Source organism: Leptonychotes weddellii, chromosome 14 (genome assembly GCF_054177405.1).
Source record: "Leptonychotes weddellii isolate Sample4059 chromosome 14, ASM5417740v2, whole genome shotgun sequence".
Taxonomy (NCBI): domain Eukaryota; kingdom Metazoa; phylum Chordata; class Mammalia; order Carnivora; family Phocidae; genus Leptonychotes; species Leptonychotes weddellii.
In genome coordinates this window covers 63,121,500-63,139,450 of record NC_138382.1, presented here as the reverse complement: position 1 = coordinate 63,139,450, position 17,951 = coordinate 63,121,500, and positions in this window count along the sequence as shown.

Genomic DNA, 17,951 nt, shown 5'->3' with positions numbered 1-17,951 from the left:
TCTTTTCATCCATCCATTTTTCCATCTAACAAGCATTTTTTAGAGACTTTTCTATGCTTGGCACTGCACGGGCACTCATGTCAGTTCATCTACCACACAGTAATGGGCAGGATCTGGACTTAGCACAAAGCTTAGCCCAAAGTAGGTGTTCAGTAAGTGTTTGAATGGATTAATAGATGACCTGAGTCTTAAGCCTGGGTCCCTAGGAAGATAGGATCCCTGATGTAAAATGAGAATGTGGACAGGAAAAGTGGCTCTGGGGTGAAGGGGCTATACCACGCAGAGTGCTTGAGCATCTCAGGTTGCCCCCACGATGGACGGTACACCTCCTCTCCCCTGGTAGCAGGAGAGCTGGGCAAGGATGGGAATTCTCTGCTGCTCTGCACGGACGGTCCGAGACTGGGGACTGAGGCAATTATTCTGAGCCATCAAATGAATAAATATTTTGCAATGAGAGTCAGCAGGGAGATGTGATGGGATTTAAATGCTGATACAATATGCCAAGCTGCTTTCAGGAGCCATAGTCACTGGGCAGGACTGGGATTAGGCAGGCAAGAGTCCATCAGCCAAGGCACTCACACACCAGTAACTAGGGTCCTCGTTCCCTTCCTCTCTTTCAGGGGATGCTCCCAGGGAAGGGAAGGACACTCTGCTCTGCTCTCGGACTTGGACTTGGCTGTAAGAATGTCCACCATGATGCTTGCCACCCAGCATTAAATAAACATTAGCCCTGGGGCGCCTGGGTGGCTCAGTCATTAAGCGTCTGCCTTCGGCTCAGGTCATGACCCCAGGGGCCTGGGATCGAGTCCCGCATCGGGCTCCCTGCTCCACGGGAAACCTGCTTCTCCCTCTCCCACTCCCCCTGCTTGTATTCCCTCTCTCCCTGTCTCTCCCTGTCAAATAAATAAATAAAATCTTTAAAATAAATAAATAAATAAATAAATAAATAAATAAATAAACATTAGCCCTACAGGTTGAGCAGGGTTGGAGCTCAGAGTTGGTTGTAGAACAGGATTTTTATGAGCATTCTCAATTTTCAGTGAATTCATTTTTTGTTTGATTGTTAATTCACTCATAAATTTCCTTCTTCCTTCATTCACCCAACAAACATTGATGAGGTGTATTATTAATGCTGCACCCAGATCCCTTCTTACTGCTTCTGTGCCCTACTCCCCCTCCTTAGATGGGCCTTCCCTTCCAACAGCCCACACCTGTGACTCTTGCCAGGCCTGTCCTGGGGAATATTCATCCTCCCCATTCCCAGGGTGCCCTTAACCAGTGACTGCAGAGTTCAGGAGTCAGAAAGCCCCAGATCCTGACCCTAATCAAGAAAACCGTGGATGCAACTTATATTCTAGCGGCCCCACGGGATCAGACTGAAGCTGCCTGGGAGGGATTTTGTCTGAAATCACATTCCTGCCCAGGAGGCTGGGACTAGGATGAAGCAAGTGACGTACTGGGGCACAGATTTTAAGGGAACACTCACCCTGAGATCCGTGCACCAACCTTCACGTTTTTGCATCCCTTGTGCCTCCCTCAGCTCCGCCCGCCCTTGCCCTGCTTGCTGGCCCTCCTCCTCTTCCGGTCTGCATCCCCTACTCCTTTACGGACTTCCCGGGGGAGCATTTCCATGATACCCACTTGTCTGCACATCTTCCTCTCAGGGTCTGTTTATGGAAGCCTGACCAAAGTTGACTAAGTTCTATGTGCTGGAAATGGTCCGATACACACAAAAAGGCATGTGACCTGGTCTCTGCCCTCGCAGGGCTCACGTTCTGCGGGGACCACATGGTGCAAGGCCCTCTCTCCGCAAAGAACCGTGCCGCCTCTGGGTGTAGTCCTGAGGAAGGGAGAAGCTCAGCCCAAGCGCTCCATTTACCGGCTTCAACTGCCTTGTCACTTAAAGCTGCCCCAGCCTGCTGCTTTGAGGGGGATCACAGCATATGGAAAATTAAAACACTTTTTAAAAAATAATTGGCTCTGGGGGCGCCGGGGTGGCTCAGTCGTTAAGCGTCTGCCTTCGGCTCGGGTCAAGATCCCAGAGTCCTGGGATCGAGCCCCGCATCGGGCTCCCTGCTCCATGGGAAGCCTGCTTCTCTCTCTCCCATTCCCCCTGCTTGTGTTCCCTCTCTGGCTGTGTCTCTCTCTGTCAAATAAATAAATAAAATCTTTTAAAAAAAAAATAATTGGCTTTGTACAGTCAATTGCTGCAGACATCCACGGATTTGCATGCTTTAAAGGCAAAGAGATTTGTTCTTAATGAAATTATCTTGTAGTATTTGGATTTGAGGTTGAGCGCAATCCCAGCCGCAGGGGGGACATGTGCCTCTTGTCCCCAGAGTGCCTTCGTGTAGAGATCGGGCACGAAGCTAAGGTGTTCTGAGGCCTCCGTGCAGAGGAACCATGGAGTCAGCACAGGGATTCCAGTCTCGGGGTAAGCCTCAGAGAGCCCCCCAAATTCACCCTTGTAGTGGGTGGAATGGTGTCCCCCAAATCCTTGTCTACCTGGAACCTGAGAAGCAAGTCAAAACCACGGACTGGGCATCAAGAAATCGCACAAAGTGACAACTGACTCGCAAGCCGGATGGGGTCCCTGCCGGTCTCTCACTAAATCTTTATGACGAGGCAGGAAAAAAGAGACATAAAGTTCCCACCCATGTGGGGAACTAAGATGGGCCTTCAAATTAAGGCCAGAGTCTGCGAGGAACTGACACTAATTTGAGGATACTAGCGCAGGGGAGCTGGGGCAAGCCTACCCAGGCTTAGCTGCAAGGTGTACCCTCCTTTCAGTCAAGGTAAGAGAGAGACAGCCAGGTATGGTGCACCGCAGAGAAGAGCTTCTCCAACTGGGGGATCCTGTTAAAATGCAGATTCTGATGCAGCAGGTCTGGGGTGAGGCTGAGGTTCTGCATCTCCAAGGAGCTTCCTGGTGATGCTGACGCAGCCGGACCACGCCTGGATAACAAGGCTTGAGGCTGTGTTAGAACGAGGCACTGGGCCTGGGAGGAAGATCCAATCACCCCTGATGGGCTGCTCACCAGGGAAGGCCTGCTGGACCCCGGCAGCTGACCTGAAGTTGTGGTCGACTGTTCCGTATTTACTGTCCGCAATATCGGATGGCCCTTCGTGCAGGAGAATGCTACCGTCCTGCCCCATGACTCGCTCCGGCCAGGGTGCTGAGGGTGGTGGTGGTCAAGGCTGATCAAGGCTTTCAGAGCATCGCATGCTCCCTTGTCCCTCTGCTGAACGGTTGGCTGTGCCGCTTACTAATCCCAGACCCACGCGGCTCTACTCTGCTCTTCAGTGCTGGCTCTTTAGCGAATGGTTCCTTTTGGTTCCGCCATTTACTCTGGATTGAATGTTTGTGTCCTCGCCCAAATTCGTATGTTGAAACCTTAACCCCCAATGTGATGAAACTGGGAGGTGGTGGGGGGGGGGGTCTTTGGGACGTAACTAGGGTTAGATTAGGTTCTGAGAGTGGGGCCTCCTTATAAAAACAGGAAGAGAAACAAGATCTGGCTTTCTCTGTCGTGTGAGGACACAGCAGGGAGGCGGCCCTCGCCAAGAACCCAACCACACCGGCACCCTGATGATCTCAGCCTTCCAGCCTCCAGAACTGCGAGAAGTACAATTCTGGGGTCTGAACCGCCTGGTCCAGGGCATTAGGTAATCGCAGCCCCGGCTAAGCCAACAGCAGTGGGCACTGGGGGAGGCTACAAGGCCGGAGGAGGGGAGAAGGCTTCTCCTTGTGCCTGTTTGCCTGCTGATCTGTCTGCTGCCACAGCAGCAGCCCTTTGTCCTGCACAAGCCACTGCTCCCAGTTTCCAGGTGTTCTAGCCCTCCCAGAGCCAGGCTCATTGCGCCCGCGGTGAGGCACCAGCCGGCGGCGGCCATGTCCACTCTCTGCGCGCCAGCTCTGTGCACTTGGCTTCAGAGCAAGTCTTCCGTTTGGTCCCCCAGACCCAGAGTGGTCTTTGCTACCTGCAGGGCTCTCTGCAAAACCTCCTGGTTCCCTTTGACTTGTCAGTCCTCCAGCACTCATGAGGAGAACTCCCTGTATTAAATTCTCTCTGTTAGGGGACACCTGGGCGGCTCAGTAGGTTAAGCATCTGCCTTCGGCTCAGGTCATGATCTCAGGGTCCTGAGATTGAGCCCCACGTCGGGCTCCCTGCTCTGCGGGAATCCTGCTTCTCCCTCTCCTCCCCACCTGTATTCTCTGTCACTCTCTCTGTCTCTCTTTCTCAAATAAATAATTAAAAAAAAATTCTCTGTTCAAACAGCAGAGCTGTTTCTGTCTCCCTGACCGTGATGTCCCACATGGGAGCTGCTCTGGGAGCCTCGATCCAGCAATGATGATGTGGCGGAGTCTCGGCCAACCTGCAGTAGACACATGGTCTGAGTGAGAAATAAACCTGGGTGCTGCAGCCTGTCAAGATTTCTGGGGTCATTCTTTTAGGCAGCACAGTCTAGCCTATCCTGACTAACACAGAAGCCGCGAAGTCACATCGTCCTCTGGCCGGGCTCCTAGGGGAGGATTCTCTCATAGCGCCGGTGGGCAGAGAACTGCACCCACAGCAAGCTACACACTCTGCCAATTTTACAAATGCCCCAAAGTCTGCGCAGATCTTGCTGTGTTTGAAACTCAAAGAGAAAAGCCTGGAGTCTAAGCGTGAATATTTTTATTATATAAAAAGCTTTAGAAACAAATAAGGAAGAGACAAATACCCCTGTGGAAAAAGGACCTAAGGTACATATGGGAAAACGCTCAATTTTACCAGTAATGAATCAAAATTTCAAGTATGTAATCAAAAACTGCCAATCAGTCAAAAATTCAAGTATGTAATGCCATCGTTCTAAGTTGAATGGTGCCCCCCTCGCAACCCGGCAACAGAAGGTATACTGAAACCCTAACCCCTGGTACTTTAGAATATGATCTTATTTGCAAATAGGGTCATTGCAGATGTAGTTAGCTAAGATGAGGTCTTACTGCTCTAGGACTGGGTCCCTGATCCACTATGACTGGTGTCCGTATAATAAGACGACCGTGTAAAGACAGAGACCCAGGGAGAAAGCCATGTGATGATGAGGGTAGAAACTGGAGTTATGCTGTGCAAGCCAAGGAACACAGAAGACTACCAGAAGCCAGGAAGAGGAGGAAGGATCCCTCTGCACTCTTCAGAGGGAGGACGGTCCCGCCAACACCTTGATTTGGGACATTAGCCTTCAGAACTGTGACACCATAAATTTCTGCTATTTTCAGCTGTACCGTTTGAGGTACTTCGTAAGAACAGCCCTAAGAAACTGATAAAACCATTTGTTATTTTTCCAATTGGAAAAGAATAAATTACCCAGGGCTTGGTAGAATGTTGATGAGGGGTGAGGCGCAGGCATTCTTATGCATGGCTGAAGGGAGACCAGACTTGTCCAGTTATTTTTGATGAGTCAGTTGGCAAAATGTATCAATAGCAGCCTTAACAATATTTATATGCCTTTTGGACGTGGCAGTTATAGTTCTACAAATTTATCTGAAGAACCGAGAAGACAAAAAGATGATTACAGCTATATTGATAATAGCTGTAATTATCAAGGAAATTATATCCAGGCAAGTTAAAATAATTGTGTGTACAACAACGGGGGATTGCTAAAATAACTCATTGCATATTCTATGCAGTCATTAAGAATGAGAGTGTAGATTTATATGTAGCTTCATAAAAAGGGATGTATAACAAATCATTGGAATGATAGACAAATTTAAATGATAAAACACATATGTAAGATGATCCTGGTTTTTGTAGGAAATGATGTATATATTTTCACATATATACATATGCAGGGTTTGGTAAAGTACTTGGCAATTGGTAGACACCCATAAAAACATCTATTAAATAAATTAATGAATAATTAAATGAATAAAAGTTATAAACCAAAATGTTAACGTTAGTCTTCTGTAGGTGGTGAAATTATGGGTGATGGTTTTTTAAAACTGTTTTTGTTTTTGAATTATAACTATTTTCTCATTTTTATACAATAAGCATGCATTATAACTGTAATAAGGGGGGGGAAACCCTGGTTTTCTATTTCAGTTCTGCCATCAACTTATTTGCTGATCTGGGCCCCTACAACCCCAGCACCGCCCTCCTGCCTCAGTCCCCAGAAAAAGTGAGGGGCTGGTGAGATGACCCCCAGAACCTTCCCCAGTGGCCTGGTGGAGGAGGGGAGGCATGGAAGTCTCTACAGAAGAGGAAAACGGGAATGAAATAGAACCAAGAACAGTAAAGCTTCTGCACAAGTCCGATGTAAGCAGGTAGGTGAGGGAGCCACCGGCCATAAATCCTACCAGAGCCTCAGAGGCTTGCAGGAGGCCCAGGCAGAGCTTGCCCAAACCCTGTCGGCTTCACTGGGCCTGAAGCCACATCTCATCTGAATCCTGGTCTATAAAAAGCCAGCAAAGGAACAAAGCAAACAACAACAGCAAAGAGGGAACTAAAAGTTACATGTATAAATGTTAGCTTAGAAGGCCCCCAAGGCTGTAAAACTCCAAGGCTCCATGTAGCCACTTTGGAAACAATCTAGCAGCTCTTGGAAAGGTTTAACACAGAGCTATTCATAGGACCCAGAAATTCTACTCCTGAAAGAAATGAAAACTTATATCCACACAAAAGCCTGTACATGAATGCTCAAAGCAGCGTTGTTGACGATAGCCAAGAGTGGAAACAACCCAAATGTACCTCAACTGATGCACGGACAAACAAAGTGTAGTGTAGCCACACTGTGGAATATTATTTGGCCGTGAAGAGGAATGGAGAACTAACACATGCTATCACCTGGAGGAACCTTGAAAACGTTATGCTAAGTGAAAGAAGCCAGCGTACAGCTCTTGATCTTGGGGTTGTGAGTTTGAGCCCCATGTTGAGTGAAGAGATTACTTAAAACTAAAATCTTTTTAAAAAGATAAATATGGTATTAATAATTAAATTAATTTTATATTTATATGGAGTTTACGGAGGACAAACCATGCTTAGCACATTATATGCATTATCTCACTGAAGTCTCAAAACAACCACAAAAATAGGAAGAGTCAAATAACGTAATACTTGAAATACATCAACCTCAGGTAATTATTATTAACCATGGGTATTAATTTCCTAGGGCTGCAAACTGGGTGGCTTAGAACAACAGATATTGATTCTTGCACAGTTTTGGAGATCAGAATTCACAAATGTGCTGGAGCCTGAGCCCCAAGTTACAAATCCATGATTTTGAGATATTTGTGTCCGTTATCTTGATGATCATGCCCACCATCAACAGCGCCTAATGCATGCTCAATAAGAAGGTGCTGCTGGATAAGCTAATGTTGAAAATGGATCAGCTATCCCTGAGATTCCTCTGCCAACGACCATTTCGGCCCATGGTCAGGTCTTCCTGGCCCCATCACCTACAAGAAAGAGGAATGACCTTGGTTTATTCTGACATTGTTCAGAAACAATGCCACAAATCCTTCTCCATGTGACCAGCAGAGGCCCCCACAGTTTCCCTGAGCTACCCTGCCCAACCTCCTCACAGCTGGGTAAAAACTCCTCATTTTCTACAACTCCAAAACCAGAACGATGTGATTCTGAGACGTAACTGCAATCTCCTTCTTGCTACAGTGCCTTTTAATTAGGCATCAAAAGCCCTGGAGATCATCCTGCTCCCTTGTAATGGTGTGTTCTGGAAAATTACTGCAATTGGATTAAATTAAAGAAAGGTTATTCAGCTGCTTTGTTAGGCATATTTCAGTGGGATTGGGGTCCCATCAGGACCTGTGTTGCTGGTACTATTAGTTACAGAGCGAGGCGTGAACGCACGTCCTTCTGGAAGGTGATTGACGAGACAAATCAGTTCTTATGGAAGAGCTAGAATATGAGAGGCTGAGAAATCATGCCTGCAACTGGAGCATGAAAATTTTCACCATCGGAGGTGGAGGAAGACGTACCTGACGTTAGTTAGTTAAAGAATATACTACTGTGCGCTGAGTTGTTCCCCCCCAAATTCCTATGTTGAAGTCCCAATCCCCAGCACCTCAGACAAACCATATTTGAGAATAGGTCTTTAAAGAGGTAATTAAGTTAAAAGGATGGGCCCTAATCCAATATGACTTGTGCCCTCAGAAGAAGAGGAAATTTGGCAAAGGGAAGACCATGTAGATACAGAGGGAGAAGGTGGCCATCTGCAAACCCAGGAGAGAGGACTCAGAAGAAACTAACCCTGCCGACATCTTGATCTCAGACTTCCAGCCCCCAGGACAGTGAGAGAATAAATTTCTGTTGTTTAAGCCCCCTGTGGTCCTCTGTTTGGGCAGCCCTAACAGACTAACACACTCATACCAGAGGAGCGCTTGGTGTGTATAACTGCGTTTGGTTCTCACTACACTTACTTGTGCAAGGTCTTACCTAGCCGGCAAGTGGCAGAATCAGGATTTGAACCCAGGTCGATCTGATTCTGAGGCCTGCCACACACGACCGAGCTGCACAAACTGAGGCGAGGAGAAAAGACAGTCACTGGCTGGCAGGAAGTTTAAAAGTTCCTTCCTACATAAACAGTTTGTGGCTTGGTACGCCATGGAGGCTCAGACATATTTTTAGCAGGCTCTGGTGTCTATCATACTCTTAAAAGGGTGCCACTCTCCCTGAGGATTCTTTATGAAGTACAAGCGCTTCTATCAATCTTCGAGAACTGTTAGAAAAGGTGCCAAGAATCCGAATCCGTACCTGCAAACTGATGGCTCTCTGTTGCTTGTAGAATACAGTCAAAAGTGCTTAGCCCACCATTCCATGTCTTTCATGAGTCACTGCTGCCCGCCTTCTCTCCAGCTATATTCTGGCTACATGCTTGCTGGATCCAACTATGCAGAACTTCCTTGCAGTTCCCTGAACAATTTGTAGTCTTTCCTGCCTTCGTGTCTTTGTCGATGCTGTTCCTTCTGCCCAGAGTGTCCTTTCCACCTTGTCCAACAGGTGCCCCCCCACTCATCCTTCAGTTGTCACCCTTCAAATGTCCCCTCTTTCAGGAAACCTTTTTTTTTTTTTTAAGATTTTATTTATTTATTTGACAGAGAGAGAGAGACAGCGAGAGAGGGAAAACAAGCAGGGGGAGTGGGAGAGGGAGAAGCAGGCTTCCCGTGGAGCAGGGAGCCCGATGCGGGGCTCGATCCCAGGACCCTGGGATCATGACCTGAGCCGAAGGCAGACGCTTAACGACTGAGTCCCCCAGGCGCCCCTTTCAGGAAGCCTTCTTGACCTCCCCCTGGAAGAAGCAGGGGCTTCCTCCTCTGCACACCTGTTACCCTTTGTCCATTTCCTGCGTGGCACACACACCCTACAGTGACCCGTGCAATGAGTCACATCCTTGCATAATCTCCTCCCCTTCCATTTGGGCAGAACCAGGGACTTGCTTCTAAGTATGGTATAAGGCAAAAGTGATGGGATGCAACTCCCTTGATTAGGTTACTTTATATGACAGAGATGATGGGATGGCACTCTTAAGATTATTTCACATTATAGAAGACTCCATCTTAGCAGACTGGAGAGAGAGATGCCCTTGCTGGCTTTGAAGAAGTCAGCTGCCATGTGGGGACCACATGGCAAAAAAACTGTGCCTGGCTTCCAGGATGAGAAAATGGCCCCCTAGCCAACAGCCCGTGAAAAGGCGGGACCTTCAGTCATACTGTCACAAGAAATGAACTCTGCCGTTGACTGAATGAGTTTGGAAGTGAATCCTTCCCTAGTCAAGCCTTCAAATGAGAACACAGCCCTGCCAATACCTTGATTGCAGTCTTGTGAAATACTGAGCCAGTGGAACCAGCTAATCCATGCCCAGACTCCGGACCCATGGAAACTATAAGGTAATAAATGTGTATTGTTGAAGCCACCAAGTTTGTAGTAATTCATTACAGAGCAATATATAACTAATATACTCTATTATAACACAGAGTCAGCATTACTTGTCACATGTTATTCCCAGCTAGATGGGAGGCATGAGAACAAGGACAAGAGGTCAACTCTTTCAGCCCCCACACAGTGCCCTGACACACAGTAGGCACTCGAAACATGTTTGTTGAATGAATAAATGAATATGATCTTTAAGGTTCTACCCGGCTTTAAAAAACGTCACTACAATTCCAGGATGTTGAAACTCCATTTATTGTTACCTTCATAGAAGGTCAATGAGGATATCAAATTTCCAAAGAATAAAGAAGAATTCAGAGAGCAAGCATTCTTCTGTAACAGTTATAGATTCTTTGACACAATTTGCCAAGCAGTTGGGCACACCGGGCCCTGTAAATGTAATAATGATGTCTGCCGAGTGTCTTTAAAGATGGTCAAAGTCAAAGGCAAAATCACAAAACCTGATGAAAGGCAGCTAGGACCATTAGCTGCTATTTGAAACCCGGGGGCAAAGAGACATTATGAGCTTCAAACCAGTCAGAGGAAGAGTCATCAGTCAGCCAGGGAGCCAGGGACAGAATTCTAAATCTAAGTCTGCCTAGAACCCCAGAAAGCTCTTCCTGCTTCCCCCTCATCCTTGCCTTCCCCTCCCACCTCCTCCTCTGCCATAAAAACAAAAACACGGTTCTCAGAGCCAGAAAGGCCTCCAGATCATTGCCTCCACGTCCCTCATTGTACAGATGGGAAGACTGAGGCCCAGAGAGGAAGGACTTGGCCGACAGTATACAGAAAGCCCCGGGAACAGTATTCTTTTTCAGAATCCCCTGAAGACTGAAGTTAAAAATAAACAAAATAAAACAAAACAAAAAGTCTCCTTGAGGATCAGTGAGGACATGAAGCAATTAACCAGAAATTTAGCCACCTCATTATTTAAAAAAAAAAGAAAAAGTCTTACAGAATCCATACAGATAAGCGAAACTAAGAGTTATTTTCTCAAAGCAATTCTTTTTCTTTTTTTTTTTTTTTTAAGATTTATTCATTTTAGAGAGAGAGAGAGAGCGCACCAACGGGAGGGGCAGAGGGAAAGAGAATCTCCAGCAGACTCCATGCTGAGCACAGAGCCCGATGTGGGGCTCCATCTCAGGACGCTGAGATCACATCCTGAGCCGAAACCAAGACTCAGATGCCCAACTGACTGCGCCACCCAGGTGCCCCTCAAAGCAATTCTTATAGCAGCCTAGAGCTGCGCTGGTCCCAGGCACCATGCTAAGTGCTTTACCTGCATTATTTCCACTAACTTTCCAACCATTACTCTTTTATAGCCCTTTTTATAGTTCTTTTTTTTTTTTTTAATAAATAAAGAAACTGAGGCTCAGAGAGATGACACGATTCCTCCAAGGTTACATAACCAGGAATTATTTCACCAAGTCTGCCTGCAGTATGGATAGCACTTTCCTAAGATGCCAAACAGCCTGGGAAGCTGAGGCTCAGAGAAGGGGATGCGAGCCGGGGAGCATTGCCTGGGACCCTGACATCAGAGGTCACCATTAGTATGTTTGAGGCTCACAACACAATAGCTCCTGACCGTCAGCTCCAGGAGGGCAGGAACCCTGCTGGTCTCGTTCCTGCTAAATGTCCAGAACGTTGCCTGGCAGAATGGAGGAGGAACTAAGTAAAGTTGGAATGATGAATGAACGAACGGAGTGAATGCATGAATGGATGCCCCAGTTAACCATGCTGATGTGTACATGGTAAAGATGTGTCCTCTGGGGGCTTCTCTAATCTGAGCCAAGCTGATATGTGGAGTGAGTACCTGGGGGTAACCAATATATAATCCTCTGATTAAAGAAGCTCTTCTCTACGTAGCAATCGGATTACAACACAGCATGCCTGATAAGGTCACTTCCACGGCTCTGCCTCTTTTTAGCCACAAACTGGCTCCCAGCAATTTATTATTGCCATCATTATCATTTGTTATTTCCCCCAAAGCTATATGAGAGAAGTCAGCATCAATCCCATCTATCTTGATGCCAGGTGCAGAGAGGGCGCATTGTGGGTTCGTACGGGGGGGGGGGCGATTAACGGTACAGACTTTGGGGGAACCGCCTCAGAGCCTGGACACAGTTTTCTTAACTGTAAAGTCGGGTCATAGGATTATTGTGAGGATTACAGACAGGATGCCTTTACAGTGCTTAGCCCTTTCATTGCAAGCTCTCAGTACATTTTCCTTTTAGCTGCTCATGAGACCTTGAGACAGGCACCACTGGCGCCCCGTGGGACAGTGGATAAGACAGCAACCTTCTCTGGCCCTTGATTGTCCTATCTGTAAAGAGTGGGAGAGGGAGAGTCAAGGATGCACAGAGAGACACAGAGAGATAAAGAAGCCCATGGCTCTATTCTTGGGGGGCTCCTGCGTGGTAAGAACTTTAACCACGATGGATGCAAGCCTCGTGGGAACACCTGGTCCTTACCAAGCACTGCACATCCATGAACTCAGGCAATCACAATGCTGATGACAATGGCACTATCCCCATTTCACAGGCAAAGGGCCCTGAGGCACGTAAGACCTCCATGACTTGCCCAAGGTCACACAGTGAATGTCAGAGATGGGTTTGAAACCTGGAGATCAGTTCTGAGCTCTCTCACCCTTCTAGCACAAATATCACCTAATCCTTTATGACCATGAGACAGACTCTTTGGAGATTTTGCCAAGGCCAAGATAAATGCAGGTATCCCCCGCTTTTCAAAAGGTTGCTTCACGTCACCTCACTTTTACAAAAGACCTCCGCTGGTATCTGTTTTTGCTAACCCAAAGAAATTCGAAGAGGATTTTTGCTTTTAGGGGGAAAAAAAGGCAAAAGCAAAAATAGCATTCAGGGTCTGTGTTGCAGTGAGCTGTTACAAAGGCAGTGCAATCCCTCCCACCAGCGAAAGCGGCCCCCCAAGCTCCTTCCCCAGAAACCACACTCAGCATCAGGCCACCATAGCTCTGAGCTGTGTCTGTGAGCATCTGTGCTGGATCTTGACTTACTTTGTGCAAGTAACAAGTAAGATGTGTCCTAAGGTATCAGAACAGCCTGAGAAAGGTTATTTTTGGGGTCTGAGGACGCTCAAAAGTTTTTCCATAACAATGAATGTTAATTCTTTCTTTGCTTCATTTCAGCTTCCAAAAGTTTTCATCAGAAAACACTCTACTTTTGGATGGGCGGGGGGTGCTGTACCTGTATCCTCTTTCCTGATGTTTTGTTCTTTCTCTTTTTCTCGCCTCTCTCTTATTTCCCTGCACTTCCATCAATATTGTCTGCATTGTCTACCAGTCATAGAGGTAAACATTTCCCTTTTCTCTGCTGATACCATCCCGACTGACATTGTGGGGTTTGACATTGTGGCGACATCCCGGAGTGGACGTGATAATTCCAAAGCTGGGAGATACTCCCTATGACACCTTGCATCAGATTGCTTTGAGCCTCTGCCTCCGTGTCCAGCCTGGATCCCAATCCTCTCTACTCCCATCTCTCTCAATGAGGTGTTCCTTATTAAACACACCCCCACACGTTCTCCCCTCCACCAAATGTCAGCTTACCAACTGGGAATCATTAGTATGTGGCTTGTGTTTAACCTCTGACGTTTCAGCCCAACTTTCAAGGAAATGTGGTCTTCATACCATTCCCATCTGGGACCTTTTAGCATCTTTGAACCAAGCATTTGGGAGGCTGCGCATCATAGTGGTTGAGTAAGAACTCTGGAGCCAGACTGCCTGGGTTCAAATCCTAACCCTTCCATTAACTACCTCTGCAATCTTGGGGACAGTTACATCCCTATGTCCTGATTTTTCTGTCTGTTTTACCAGGATGATGACGGTGATGATGACGATGGTGGTGATAGTGGTTGTATCTCTCTTTACAGAATAGTTGGGAGGATTGAGTGTTCAAAACCGTGTCTGGCACTCAATAAACATTAGCTGTATTTTTCTATATGTCCCACAGGAAAGGCATCTTAAATTAAATTAATCTCTATTGTCTTCTACAGATACATTCCAGTGGATAAGAAGAAAGAGGAGGAGTTCCAAATGACTATGCAACAGAAAAAGGCTTTTTAAGATTGCCATAAAAAAAGAGGAAAAAAGAACCGACACCTTCATGCTATTCCACGAGCTGCTGCTTGCTGTTTTGCTGGACAGGACGTGGCCTTTTGGGGACACAGGAAAGGTTTAGAAACTCTCCAGATGAGAAGGGAAGCCATTTGTTATGGGGCACTCCGCTAGTAAAGGGACGTTCTGGACTGGAATAATGGTTTCTTTCCTGATGTCCAGAGTGCAACTCAGTATGCTCTCTCCTCATTAGAACAAAAACATAAACAAACAACCAAACGTCCAGTTTGACACAAAGCACTTTGGACTTGAATACAATTCACTCTTCCCTCTGTGTTTCAACTGCTCCAGTGTCTTCAAGGTTCCAGAAACATCCATAGGAGAAGGGCATTGATTCGCCAGAGTTGGGGCACAATAACGCACTACCGAAAGTGACTTTGGTGAAGTCAGCCAAGGGAAGCTGCAGCATACATGAGAGAATAATGCTTTTCTTCTGAAGAGGGCAGTGTGCAACCAAGGCTAGGTCGGCTCCCGGAGTCAGGGCTTCCTTCCAGGTCTGGAAGCCCTGAGGCAGTGTAGCCCTCAGGAGCCCAGGCATCTTGGGTTTCCAAGAGCTTATTTCTGAAGGACAAACACATCTTCCGACATGAAATAGGATTCTTGAGGTTTGAGCACAGTTACACACTGCCTCTCATCAGAGGGTACACAGTGCAAACTGATACTAAGGCGGTTATGCAAGATGGATGGAAGAAGCCCCAACGAGTTCTTTTTCCATGCTCTTGTACTTGTCTGCCCCCCCACCTCGAAACTGGCCTCTAAGAAATTAAACAATAGCATGGCATCCCAGATGGTCTCTGATGTTTGCAGAGGAAAGTGTTTCTTTCTATACTAAGACGTGTGTGTGATGTAGTTTCTACTGCCTGAAGCAAAATACCTTTTCGCAAGCATCCTTGCACAGAGATAAAGTGTTGGGAATGGAGAATCTTAGCTCCTAGGTGCATTTATCAAGCCAATCACAGTAATTGTAATTAGAACCACAAACTAAGTGAAAGCCGAGCATGAAATACATTTGCAGAAAACCTGGACTGCCTATAATTAAGCCCTGCTTGGTGTCATTTTGAGATATGCCATTAATATACTTGGGGGGGGGGTGAGGGAGATTGATTTTTTTTTTTTTATCTAAATACCTTTGGCTTGTTGCATCAAAGGCTTCAATGGCAGTTAAAAGGGGAAGAATGATACACATCATTAACTGCTAAACTTAGGGCCGTGAGAGATATGTCCAAAGGTAGCTTAATAGGTTATTTAAAACACTCCGTCAAATACCCATTCATTGGGTATTAATTTAACCTAGATCTGTCTTAGGGAAGTGAATAAGACACCTGATGATTGGGGGTGAGGGGGAATTTAGCTTCGATTCCCAGCCTCAGCTTTGGGCATGCACTGACCTAACAGTGCTGAAAATCCTTCTGTGATTACCCAATGCCCAGAAAAGAAAGTCCATTCTCCTTAGGGAGACCTTGTTCAGGTGTCACCTCTTTGATAAAGTCCTTCAAATATTCCCCTCCTCTAAACCTGGGCTCTCTCAGCCATCACAACACTTACCATACTGCTTTTTAACTTTATTTATTCATGTGGTCTTTCTCCCCTGCGAAACAGTGACTTCCTTGAGGCCAGCGATTTCATTGTTTTTTAAAATTTTATTTATTTACTTGTCAGAGAGACAGAGAGAGAGCGCAAGCAGGGGGAATGGCAGGCAGAGGGAAAAGCAGGTTCCCCGCCAAGCGAGGAGCCCGACACGGGACTTGATCCCAGGATCGTGACCTGAGCCAAAGGCAGATGCTTACACGACGGAGCCACCCAGGTGTCCCTCGATTTCATTTTTTTTTTTTAAAGATTTTATTTATTTATTTGACAGAGAGAGAGAGAGTGAGAGAGGGACCACAAGCAGGGGGAGTGGAGAGGGAGAAGCAGGCTTCCCGCCAAGCAGGGAGCCCGATGCGGGGCTCAATCCCAGGACCCTGGGATCATGACCTGAGCCGAAGGCAGACGCTTAACGACTGAGCCACCCAGGCGCCCCTCGATTTCATTTTTTTAACCACGGTCTCCAACACCCAGTACATGACCCAATACAGAATAGGTGCTTGGAAAACACTGAATAAAGAGTGACCAAATAAGTAAGTGAATAGATAAATGGATGCTCCATCTTTCTGGGGCTAGCTCAAACTACTCTGTTAGGTGATATTTGATCTCTCCCACGGACATAAGTTTTCACTGGCAATTCCACGCTGTTTTTAGGGAAAATAAAGCTTTCTATTGGAGAACAATTTAGGAGAGTCAATTGATTGGAAGGTGTGTGTGTGTGTGTGTGTGTGTGTGTGTGTGTGATCCTTAGAAAGCCACCTTTGAATTTAGATCGCATTTGGGGGAGTGGGGTGGGACAGGAGGGCTCTAGGCCACACCTTGGAATATCTTCCCATTTCGTCTTGGGATGGGAAGACGCAGAATACTTTTCTTCCCAATCCCTTATATAAATTTTTAAAATTTTTATTTTGAGATAATTGTAGATTCACATGAAGTTGTAAGAAATAATACAGAGACATCCCATGTTTTCCCCTGTGTTTACAAGATCACAACCAGTACATTAACATTGATATACAATCCACCCACCTTGTTCAGATTTCACCAGTTTTACACTCACCCATTTGTGTATGTGTGTACGCGAGTTGTGTACACTTTTATTTCTGAAAGCGGCTTTCCCGCCTACCAGGCAGTGGTCCAGTAGGCAGGCACCAGTATACGCTTGTATATACTCTTGGACACAGTAGGTGCCCAACGATCGTCCACATAAACACTTGAACTCGTATGTCAGGGCGTGCAAGAGGGGAGCGCAACGTTTTAAGGTAGAAAACCGAGCCTGGAGCGTTTAGTATTTTAGAGGCAAAAAGTTGGCTATTTCCCCCCATAATTGTGAATTAGCTAGCTGGCTAATTGCTCCAAAGCGGTCCTGAGGCTTAGGCTTCGATCCCAAAAGAGCACAGGTTTGGAGCCCACCTCATCTCAACTTGGGGCTGGAGAAGTGGGGGAGGGGGGACTCGCAGTGCCCCCGGAGCTCCTCCCACCCCAACCCCCACTTTCACCCCTTTCTTCCCCTGGGCTGGACTGTTTCACCCCGTCTCCAGGCAACCGCCAGGCGCGAGGCGGGACGTCATTTCCTGAAGAGCCCGTGGGGGGAGGGGGGTGAGAGAGGGGGAGGGGCAGGGGGCGGGGCCAAGTCTGGGCAGGCGACGGCGGCGGCGTCGGAACTCGCTGGAAGATCGGCCCCGGGCAGCTCAACAGTTCGCAAAGTCCCGGCTCGCGGCGGCGCGGCTCCGTCTGAGCTCGGGCGGCGCAGGAGCGCGGCGAGCCCCGGACTGCTGCTTCCCCGGACATGCCCCGCAGCCCCTCGCGGACGCCCGCGCGGCTCCACCGGCTGCGGTTCGGGGGGCTCTGGGACTAGAGCGCCCCCCACCCCAACTTATGACTTTGGGGTCCCCCAGCCCGAGAGGAACGGGCGGCCCGGCTGGGGGAGCCCCGGGCATGGTGTGACGGGGCGGTCAGCTTTGCTGCGCCCCCCACTCCGGACACCCGCCGTCTCTGTGCCGTCCAGAATGTAGCTGCTCTCTCCGCGTCCCTCCCCTCCCCCCCGGACTCCAGCCGCAGTCTCCGCGACCTCCGGGCTCCAGCCGCCAACTCCTTGTCCCCCAGGACCCTGTCGCCGTCTCCGCTTTGCCCGGACTCCGGCCGCCGTCTCCCTGTCCTCCCGACTCCAGCCGCCGTCTCTGCGCCCCTCGGACTCCAGGATCGCGACCCCTCCGTCTTCCCGCGCCCGGGACTCCGGCGGCGGTCTCCACGATCCACCCCCCTCCCCTGGGATTCTGCCACTGTTTCCTCGC